At 37.3% G+C, this 11,790-nt stretch overlaps 1 long non-coding RNA gene across 2 annotated transcripts; it reads left to right on the forward strand.

Moving 5' to 3' along the window:
• The first annotated feature begins 1,677 nt into the window (after positions 1–1,677).
• On the forward strand, positions 1,678–4,474 carry LOC116803976. Of its 2 annotated transcripts, XR_006357176.1 has the most exons (3): positions 1,679–1,847; positions 1,930–2,140; positions 4,268–4,474. It is a non-coding gene; the product is annotated as an uncharacterized LOC116803976 (long non-coding RNA). The 2 variants fall into 2 exon arrangements; XR_004364016.2 differs by lacking the exon at positions 4,268–4,474 and having other exon boundaries at positions 1,678–1,847; positions 1,930–2,300.
• Positions 4,475–11,790: the final 7,316 nt, after the last annotated feature.

Consider the following 11,790-nt stretch of genomic DNA (forward strand, 5'->3'; position numbering starts at 1 on the left):
TATTTATTAATTTATTTATTTATATATATATTTTTTTATTGTATATTATAATAGTATATTATTTATTAAAAAGTTATTTTTTAAAATTAATTTAGACCCATTTCATTTTAAATCTAAAAGATTTTCTTCAAGTTCTAAGCTAAATAATTTTTGGATTTATATAATTTTATTATTTATTTATTTATTTTTGCTAAAATTAAAAATAAAATGATTCCATCCTATATTTCACTTATCAGCACATTTTGCATTTAAAATGCTTTTAAATGTCTCATTCATCCAGCTAAAATCCATATCATATATGCTGCAATTTCCTTATCAGCAGTTATTACTTCCTATTAACTGCCACGCTTCGGTTTGTTTATTATCAACAGCGGGCATAAACAACATTTGTTGCTGAATTCAGCCGGCTTTGGGGAAATTGTTGAGTCTGCGCACTGCCTCGAAGAGTAGCACAATGTTGTTTTTCGGAGTTCGGAGTTCTTCAAATTCCGTTGCTCTCAGCGCTGACAAATCAGAAAATCCGGAGCGCATTTCTATACTCAGAGAGCGAGAGAGAGAGTGAGATAGATTTTGCTGCAAAAGTAACGAGTGGAAATTTTGAAAATATGTGGCAGATGAAAAAACCGTTAGATGCCAATACATGCACTATAGCTTGAGTAATATCTTAAAATAAATTTAAATAAAAATACAGAAAAAGATTTGAAATTTATAAAATCCATAAAATAATAAATCCATAAAATAATAATAAATAAATTGGAAAATAGTTTTTTTAGTTTTATAATTTTAGTATTAAAATAATTGTTAGTATTATATATATATATATATATATATATATATATATATATATTTTTTTTTTTTTTAATATACAAAATAATATTTGAAGTATTCAGATATTATAAAAATTTTTTAAATCATTTTTCTGAATTTTTTAAATTTATATAAATATTTACAAATACCATTATATTAATTGGTATTTCCTATTAAATTAAACTTGTAGTATTTTTAACGGACTGCATTTTCTTAATATTTCTAGTTTATACAATATTAAATATTTCATTTATATTAAATGTATAAGTTCAGCTTTCAGCTTAAAAAATTGTCCTAAAGTAAAAATACATTACAACTCCAGCAAAAACAAATTTAATCACCTGCACTACGTAAACTCTCAATCAATCTCACACTTTTTCTGTAGCTTTGCTTCACTTCGAATAGCACTCTTTTCTAGCCATCTCACATCAGCTTAAAGCCCCGCTTTCAGTTTGTCGCCCTCAATGCCCCGTTCGGTAGCTGATTCGATTGATATAGCCACATAGTTGGCCCAGTTAATTGGAATCTAATGTCATTTCCATTATGTCCAGCACAAGAACCACAATCAAAATTAGCCCCAGCGGCTGTGGTTGCGTTTTAAAGCCCCACGAACGAGCCGAGCCAAGCTAATCAGAGTTCTCCTTGGCCCACTACAAAGTGCTGAGGGGAGTGTGGAGAGGGTGTATACCTGCCTGGAGCTACATAAACAACAATTAAAACGTTACAAATTACACGTACAAACACATCCTTCAAGGCGACAGAGTCGAAGGGAGAGCTCCATGAGCTATGCACATTTCTCAGGGATTTTCTACTTCTTTTCTATTCTATTTTTTCTGCTCTGCTCTGCTTTGCTTTTCTTTTCATGTTGCTCGTCTATTTTCTTCAATTATTTCCGATTATTGCAGGTAGAAACTTCAAATCCACATTAATTGCTATTTTACGTAGCTCGAGTCCCCGCACCTCATCCAGTCGCCAGCCTCCCTACCCTCCCCTGCGTTCAGCGGCTTTAAAGTCGTGGCAGGAAAAATAACAAACCTGAGGTCAGGAACTGATTTTCCATTCATTTTCTTTACTTCGACTACATTTTTGTTTTGCTCTTGCGCTGCTTTTGCTTTCCTTCAGCTATGACTTGGGCTGCAAAAGCGAAAAGATAGAGAAAAATTACAGTGGACGACCCAGTCAAGCAAGTTCCATATACGAGAGGGTGGGCAAGCGCAAGGTAGCAGCAGGGGATGTTAGAGGGCGCAGGAGCGGGGGCCGGAATGATAAACTGCAATCGAAGGACGTTGACTGAATGATAAATTACACTTGACAATGGCCGTTGGCAAACTCTGTGAGTGTGTGTGTGTGTGTGTGTTGTTGTTGTTGTTGTTGGTGTGTTAGCTGCGTAACGTGTGTATAGCATGTCCTGTCTGCAGCAGTCAACAGGAGCTGTTGCTGGCGTCCTGTCATAAGTTTACTTTTAATACAAAAGTTTTGCCCACTGCTGAAAAGTGATCACAATGATAATTACACAGGGAGCTCTGCTCGGCAGGGCAGGGGGTGTCGAGCTAAGCACCCTCCAAGATTTATGTGGCGGCATGTGCTGGTCAGCTAAGCAGCAGCAGCAGCAGCAGCAGCAGCAGGCTCTACTGCGAAGGAGCAGAAAAAAGCCTGAAGTATGGCAGGCGAGTGTCGAGTGTGTTTTTGTCAGCTAAACAAGGGACCCACTTGAGGGGCAGTCAAGAGTTGGGGCCTGGGGTAATTATGATGCCTCGCTGCCTGGCTGGGAGCTGATGGGAGCCTTAGCCCAGTTTTCACTCATTAAGGATATCCGTGCAGGAAAACAATGCCAAACTCGAAACTTGGCTGCGAGACACAAAAGCCGTTACAATATTACCGCAGCCAAACACAAGAGGGCAACGCACACACTCACACACACACACATAGGCACCCACACACACAGCCGCAATTTGCAACGCCTCCATTTCATGGAGCCTGGCTTTTAATGCATTTAGTGGCTGCGGTTTTTGCGCTCACTGTGTTTGCTCTTTGGCGCGCCAGAACAACAAAGCAGCACACGGACGCACACACACACCCTCACACACACACACACCCTCACACACACACACACACACACACACACACACAAACAAAAACAATACAAATTTATTTTTGCAACCAAGCTCAGCTGCGGCAACTCCCCTCTCGCCTGGCACATCCCCCCCGCCCCCTACCCATTCTGTGCGCACAGCCGGCGGCTGAGAACTTGAGCACGGAAGTTCCGGATTCGCAATTTCGCCTCACGGCCTCAAACTTTGCTCTGCGGGCGCTCTATAGGGTATCTAGCGAGTGTGGTGGGCCGAGGCGGGGGCAGGCGAGAGTCGAGTAGAGATGCCTGTGCACTGGGCGGTAAGCCCAAAGCGTGTTAATTCGTTTGCTTTGCTATTTATGTTTTATTTTATTTTATTTTGCTTTGTTTTTTTGTTATTTGCACTTCATAATTTCATTTAATTTTTTCTTTTTATACCCTGAACCCATTTTCAATGGGAAATCAGGGTATAATGGTTTTGTTGAAATGTATGTAACAGGGAGAAGGAGGCGTGGCAGACCCCACAAAGTATATATATTCTTGATCAGGGTGACGAGCTGAGTTGATTTGGCCCTGTCCGTCTGTCTGTCCGTCTGTCCGTCTGTCCGTCTGTCCGTATGTATGAACGCGTCGATTTCAGAAGATATAAGAGCTAGAGACTTCAAATTTTTTTAAAATGTCCGTAATTACAGCGCGCATATCAAGTTTATCATTAAAAATCGATAACTCATCTCGATCTTTTTTATCGATAAAAAACCTTATCGAAACCCAGTTATAAAATTATATCTTCTACACCTTTATTGCTAGGGTCTCCAAATTTTTAATGTATGCTTATATGCAATTTATACAATTTCGGTTTTTGTTAAAATTTACCCCCACCTCTAAATTCGCCCCCCTCACCCTCACTTTTGTAAAAAGCGTATTTCAAATACTAGAGACTTGTGCTTTGGCAATTACATGCATATTCATGTTATAATCATATTCTGAAAGTTTCATAAAGATCGTACGTCCATAAAAAAAGTTATTAAACAATTAACTTCTCATAGTAAGCGCACACTGCAGCCCATGCGTGTTTATGCGTGGTTGCTTGTGTGTGTATGTGTTTGTGTATGCGTGTGTTTATGTGTGTGTGTGTATGCGTTTGTGTATATATATGTGTGTGTGTGTAAGTGTGTCTGTATGCGTGTGTGTGTATATATGCCTGTGTGTGCGTACGTGCGTGTGTGTGTGTGTGTGCGTATTACTTGTGTAAGCTGAAAGTTGCGAAAAATGATTGAAATATCTATTGCTCCAAGGGTTCAGGGGATCTCGTAGTCGAGCAGTCTCGACTAGAGCTTTCTTACTTGTTTTTTTTTTTTTTTTTTTTTTGGGTGTTTTCCGAATTAAAAGTTCTTATTCAAATTAAGTAGAGCCGGAGCTTTACAAATTATGCCAAAAACTTGCAAGTTTCTTGATAAACCAAATTAAAAACTACAAAAAAATATGTGAACAGGCAACAAGTTTTGATGAGATTTTCGGTGACTGAAAGAGAGATCTTGTAGAGAAAGGAAGAGAGAGGAAGAGAGACAGACTTTTGTAATAGTTGTATACAAATAGTATTACATATTTAAAGAGTTGAAATTTGATGAAATTTATTTCGAATTATTTGTGCTGCATTTTTAATTAATTTATTTATTATTATTTTACAAATGTATTACGCACAAGTAAATTTTGAAAAAATATTTATTTAATATATATATTTAATATTTTTTTCGATGGAAAATATGAATAATATGATTATATATTTTGTTATTATTTAAGATTGTTTTGTAATTTTTAATTTTAGATACCTAATCTGTTATTTTCAGGTTCGAAATAAATAAGAACATAAATGCCAAAATATCATCTGCACAGATTACACAGATTACGTTTTAAAATAAAATTTGTTATATAATACAAAATCAATTTAAAGAAGGAAATTATTTTTATTTATTTATTTATATATTACTCAAATAGCTTCAAACCACAGATGTTAACTATTTATAAATGAATTTCTTCTAGACAATAAAGTTTAAAGGATTTTAGGTCACTTAAGCACAAAATCACAATGAAATATTTGACAAATCATCTTTTGCTATTTAAATTGTATTTAATATTTGACAAATATGCATTTTGATAATGAATGGATGCTTAAGTAACCAGAATTTCATGATCTTCATCTTTTTATCAAACATTTTAATAATTATATTTGTCTGCAATAAGTACTTTGCACATATCTTTGCTCTCAACATTCCAGGCTAAACTATTTGTGAAAGTTTGACAAAAGTTCACATAAATCCCGAAAAAAATATAAACACACATACACAAGAAGAAAAAACTCTTGAGCTTTGAGTGTGATTGATTGCAAGTGAATGTAATTGAATAGCCGCAGCTACAGGAATGTGCACAAAAAGAAGAAGGGGAAAAACAAATAAAAAAAAAGAAAGCGAAAGTTTTCACTTTCAGGTTCCAGACAGTTGCCAGACAGCGAGAGAGGGAGACAGCTGCAGTGAGACAGACAGAGGAAGAGAGTGAGAGGGAGAGGGAGAGTGAGAGACAGCTGTCAAGGCAAATCAGCAAAATGCGGAAAAAGCATAAATAGCGAAGCGAATGCAAATGTGAATTCAATCTGACATTAAAAATGCAACGATTCGAGCTCATAAAAGCGACTGAGACAATGCAGCAAATCATAAAAGGAAGCCATCAAGCAGCAGCAGCAGAGAGGACAGCCAAGTGAAAGATACATTTGTATCTTAGGGGTTGCTCTCACAGCCACTTAGCTGCAACAAATCGGCAAATAAGTGGAAAATATTGCAGGCCACAAAATTGCCGGGCTTATCTCTACGGCTGCAGCTACCGACGGTGCCAAGGGCCAAGGGCGGGTGAGCACACGGAGAAAGCAATTCCGATGACCTCTTTAAATATTAATACGACGTCTTCTGATTGCACTGGGAATTGTGATTGACTTTTTAGACCTCGAAATCAGCGACCGACCCTTTACAAGTCTCGCAGACACCCCACCCGAACTACTGCAGCCCCCTGTGCTAAATGCCAGCTGAGGGGTGTCGTTTGCTCATGCTGCTGCTCCTGCTGATGCTGCTGCTGCTGCTGCTGCTCCTGCTGCGGCAGATATCCAGTGGAAACAATTCAACTGGTTGCATCCCTGGGGACTGGCTGCAAATAAGAAAAACTTTGCACTTGAAAATGTCTTTTGGGCTAAAGTTTTGACAACTTTTCTTTCTATTTTTTTTTTATTTCTTTATTTTTTTTTTTGCTTTGCCTTCGATTACACCTTTTGTTTGAATTAAAACAAATAAATATAGTGGACTATTGTTAAATTTTGGATTTATTTGACAGCTCGATTTGCCGGCAGCCAATTAAAAGTATATACATACATACACACATATATATTCATATATAGAATTTTCACACAATTCATTTGCAGCGACAGCAGTTGTTGGCCACGTTTCCATTTTTCATTTGCTTTCATTTTGTTTCCTCAATTAAGCCAATAAATTGCGACACATGAAAAAATTTGACTCGCATCGAGGCAAAAAAAATAAAAACAAATAATTAAATAAAACACGAGTCGCGCAATTAAATGTGAATTTATTGAAATCAGTGCAGAAATTAGTTGCAAATAAACTGATAAATTATACAGGCAACAGGCAGCTGGATGGAGTTTGATGGACTGCTGCATGCCCGCTAATTTAAATTTAAGTGATTTGAGATTATGTGGAATGCAGAAATCTAATGCTAACTTATTAAAAAAAAAAATTATATTAAGTTGCTGCCTGTTCAACTGATTGATTAATTGGTGACCTGCATGCAGTCCAAAGCCAAAACTTGTTCCCTTATCAGATTTTAGAATAGATTCCCAAAAAAAAAAATCACCTGCTTAGACTAGTATATGCCTATTTATACCCAAAACTTCTTTTATTTTGATTGATGAGCAGATGAACGTTGTAATTGACAGACTGTTTGACAAGCTGATGGATTATAACGGCCTTCTTAATATACCTTAGTATAATACCATTTTATAGCATTTAATTTTTTGTGAAAAAAGTCTCAAATATGAAATGCATTTTATTTAAAGTATAGCAAAGTGAAATATAATTGGTTTTCGAAATATATATTCTTTCTTATTAGGTGGCACACAACTTAAGAAAACTATTGGAATTGTTTTCCTCTCACTAAGATGTCCAGATGTTCCTCCTGCTGTCTGTTATTTCATTCTAAGAATCTTTTGTGGAAAATCTTTTTGATAAAGTGCTTCAAGCTTTAATCGGAAATTTATAGAGCTAGAAGAGCTTTCATTCTAGCTCTATAGATTACAGATTAAAGCTTGAAGCACTTTAACAATACGGTTTGCCACATACATAGATCATATATCTCTAGTACCTCTCCCATTGTTACTTCCACTCTAGACTGAAGTCAGATTTCCATTTGTTTAGTTATTTTATGCCACATCATTTGACTACTATAAATTACAATATATGCAAATGTCTATAAAATCCTATTTTAGCAGTGGAGTCTGAAATATTTTGCCTTTGTTCAATTTGCAATTTTTATTTTATTTTCTGCTTTTTGGAGGGGTTGCTAAATGAACATCGAATAGCTATGGTCGTAGAGCTCAGCGAACTCTCTGCCATTTGTGGATGGCACTTCAGTTTTTAGATGCTCTGCCACACACTCCCTTAATTCGCATACATGTATATATCCAGAGAGTTTTATGCCCACTTAATAGTTTTGTTTGTGCCCCGGGCCCAGGCAAATGACTAACCGAAAATTGGGAAGATGCTCGACTCGAGTCGGGTCTGTTCTGTTCTGCCTTGCCAAGTGCTTGGTAATTTATGGGCTCGAGCGTCAAAAGGCAGACGGCTGGCTACTTGACAGCCGCACACAAATAACCCCTGACACACACACACATACACACACACACATAGAGAGAGAGATGACTCTTGGTATGTATTTAGGTTTAAATTATATTAAACGTGCCAACGTGGCATGTGTCCCATCTCAAATAATGCTCGACGCTCGCTAGTTAAATGAGCAAATTTTCCAAGTTCTGGTTGCGGTTATCTGTCCAAATTGTTTTCATAATGGCACCTCATAGAGTACGTGTATCCAACCGAGCCCCCACATCGGTCCACCCCTCCTAGCATATTCTGTGATGAGTCCAAAATAAAATGCACATTTATCATGAACTCCGCCTGCCTGCCACCGCCTCGATTTACATTTAGTGCATTGCGAGTGTCAAAAGTTGGAGCTGAGCAAAGTTCTCAACACTTTTCCCCAAATATTAGCCAGACAGCCAACGGCCAGCGAGCGACCCCAATGGCCCAGCGGGTAGTCTAATTTAAATTGGTTTGTTTTGTCTGTGGGCATTGCGCTTTTTTTTACTTCCAGCTACCCAACAATTGCGACACACACCAAACTAGTTTGAAAATACGCTTACCAAAGGTATTTGGGTTTTAATAAGCGGAATTACCCATGTGAACTGGAGTCTGCGTGCAGATATGTGGCTGAAATTCGGTAAAGCTGTTTATATTTGAGGGTTCATTGAATATGTATTGAAAATGAACAGTTAGTGTAGGCATTATCAGAGATTTGAGCAGAGTTAGACATGATATAGGGTCTATATGAACTGCTTTGTAAGTGAATTCTTATGCCTGAAACTTGGTATGCTTACTTAATTCTGTGTAAAATAAAAATTAATTTTTAAGGCAATTATATGATTGCAGTATTGCTGAAGCTATTGGCAGAATAAATTATGATATAGGGGTAATTTGAGAAGATCATTTTTCATTAAACCTCTTTTAAACAGAAATATCGAAAAGCTTCAGTTATTGCCAGAGTCCATCATGATATAGAGACAACAGACTCATTAGATTATAAAAGGTTTATTGTAAGAAGATCTCAGGTAGTAAATCTCGAAGGCCAGGCTGCCAAACTTCGGATAGGTATATAGGCTATACTTTATGTAAAAACTACACATATTAAGCTCACATTTATTAAACATATGCTACTGGGAACCCGATGCAGCTGCTATATGAGCAGTTAAGCAATTGTCAGGGTACAACAGGTCGTATACTTAATTATTTAAACTATGCGTGGAGAGCACATTCAAAGTTCGGCTTATCAATTATAGCTACTCATGTTTTGCATTTGGATTTCGTCTCGCAAAAGTTTTTACTGCTCGTGGGAGTTGCCGCCCACAATGGGGCTTAGGGACTGCGGCGCAGGGGGAGGTGGGCGGCATTTCGGTAAATGCTAACGTTTACTACCTACTCGTATATGCGATTCCTTTACATTTCATTTTTTGACTGCGTCGAGTGAAATTAAAATGCTTGTTTTCACTTTATGCAAATTTTCTTTTAAAAAATAAAATGAGGAAAAAAGGGAAGCGGTGCTGCTGGGGGAAGGGCGAAGGGCTGCACAGGAGTGCGCACTGGATTCGCAGAATACTGCTGAGTGCCCAAATATAAAAAAGCAGTCGGGCAAATAAAAATGGCGCGTATTTACGTTTGGGAATATGTAAATAAGAGTCCGTTGTATTTATTTCCTTTAGCTGCGTCTTTTTTCCAGCCTCCCCGCCCTGCGTCTCGTTTCACTTTTCAGGTTGTTTTTTTCGCCCGGTGCTCTCGGGGCTTACAAGCTATTAAAATGTCGCTGCAAGTACTTAACTGCTTGATGTTGTCAATTTAAATTAAAACCGCGCCGCAAAAGTTGCAGCCCTCCCATACCGACAGTCCGGACAAGACATAAGCTCCACTCTCAGACCACCCGCCTCCTGCTCGCTGAAGGGGCCGGAAGCTGCCGAGCGGCTGTGGGGCAAATGGATATTTCATTAGCGAGCATGTGGATTAACAGCAGCTCAAACTTTTGTTTACGTCTGCATTTTTGCAGTCCATGTGCTAATGGAGTAGATCGGCAGACGAGACGAGCGCATTGGGAAATTAAAAGTTGTTAGCTTACAGAAATTTTCTAATGTCTAGTCGTTAAACAGCAAGTGACTTAATGAGTAGCCGAAGCACAAAGTATGAGGCGCAGCTTAAAAACACAAAACACATAAAAAACAAAATTCATATGAAAGAAAATTTACATAAATTAATGAACAGGTTAATCGTAAAAACGGAAAAAGCTTTGCTCCGCATCATTTTGGGAACTGATGTAAAAGAATTTCATGCCCTTTGAAGCTTTCAGAGGCAGTTAAATAAGTGAAAGAGAAAAACAAATCTTCAAATTAAATTCAATTAAAATTGGTTACAGTTAAGTAAAATACATGATGTCATAAAGGAAAGAGTTAGTAGAGTTGAGAGTCCTGAGACTCGCTCACAGCTTAATCTTTTTTTATTTATTTTGTTTTTTTTTTTTTTTTTTTATATAACGGATTTAGCAATAATTAAACTATCCAAATTTCGGAATAAATAATTTATATCCTTAAGTCTTGAGTTCTTAGCTCTAAAAAGGAAAAAATACAAGATTTTTAGCAGTCAATCAAGACTTGTTCTGCTCTTCAAAAAACTTTATTAAAAATTCTTAGTCCAAAAATCTATTGTAGTTCCATTATAAAATATTAATAAAATTGTTAAAAATTAAAAAAAATATATATATAATATTAATTTTATTATGTAGCATATATTCATAGTATATTTTTCAATTAAACTTAACTTAAATAATTCAAGTCATATAAATCTCTAATATTACTTCAATTAAAAATTCGTATGCCTGAAACTAGCTGTATTCACATATTGCGCTGTACATTTCACACCTTATCTTTGGCAATAAAATGCTTAACTGTAAACCTAATACAACTATATTTTTATGCTGCCATCTGGCAGGGATTAGATGGCGCTCTTAAAGTACACAAAGGTGGGGATATGAGTTTAGCGAAGCAAAAGCCCGCAACTTGAAGCTGTCAACAACTGCGCATTGTTTGCGTCTGTGTGACTGGCTCTTTATGTCATGTGTGTGTGTGTGTGTGTGTGTGTGTGTATTTGTGTGGTGTAATAAGCGAGGCGGCTCAAAGCATTTTAGTGTACACACACACACACAGACACAGACACACACGTGTGGAGGCACACACGTAAGCGCATAAAAGCACAGCGCGCACGTGCTTTGATTTTCTAAATAATTGCAGAGCCACGAGCCATGAACCACGAGCCGCGGGCAAAGTCGAAAAACAAGCCGCGAGCACTGGCTGTCGGGCACATGATAATATTAATAATAGTGGTAATAATCATACGCACTGTGTGACGGCACAGCAAAAAATAAGAAAAGAAAAAAAAAGAAAAGAAAAGGAAAAATCGCGCTTAATATGATTAATGCTCTGCTCGGCTCGGCTTTGCTCTGCTCAGACGAGCAAAAATATTTACACGTAACGACTACACGGATTCCTTTTCGCAGACATTTTATATGCTCAGCGAGCAATTGCTTTGACATCGCTCAAAGACATTCCGCAATTCACTTTCAACCGGCTTTCGCACACGAAACGCATTAATATATTTTAATAACTTTAACCAAAGTTCTGCGCTCATAAATTTCCTTGGCAAAAGTTTTCACGCATTGTATATGCAGCCAGCCACAAAGTTTTTGCAGCCAGCGAAATTCAATGAACCAAGAAATTTGCCTGACAATTAAACAGCTTGAAACGCCCGAAAAAATTTTTTTTTTTTTTTTTTTTAAGTACGGGAGTAAAAGATTCTTACATGATAGTAAAGCAAAAGTTTTTGCGCCAATTGGAAAGTTATGGCTATGGCGCCGAAACTTATGCAACGGATTCAAATTCTTGCCTTTTTCCATTTTTGGTAGAATATACAAAAGAAGCAATCGAAAGTTTGGAAAGCAGTTGCCGGGCCACAGGCGAAACTAACGTAGCTCATAGGTAGCAA

Source organism: Drosophila mojavensis, unplaced genomic scaffold (genome assembly GCF_018153725.1).
Source record: "Drosophila mojavensis isolate 15081-1352.22 unplaced genomic scaffold, ASM1815372v1 contig_36, whole genome shotgun sequence".
In the NCBI taxonomy this organism is placed as follows: domain Eukaryota; kingdom Metazoa; phylum Arthropoda; class Insecta; order Diptera; family Drosophilidae; genus Drosophila; species Drosophila mojavensis.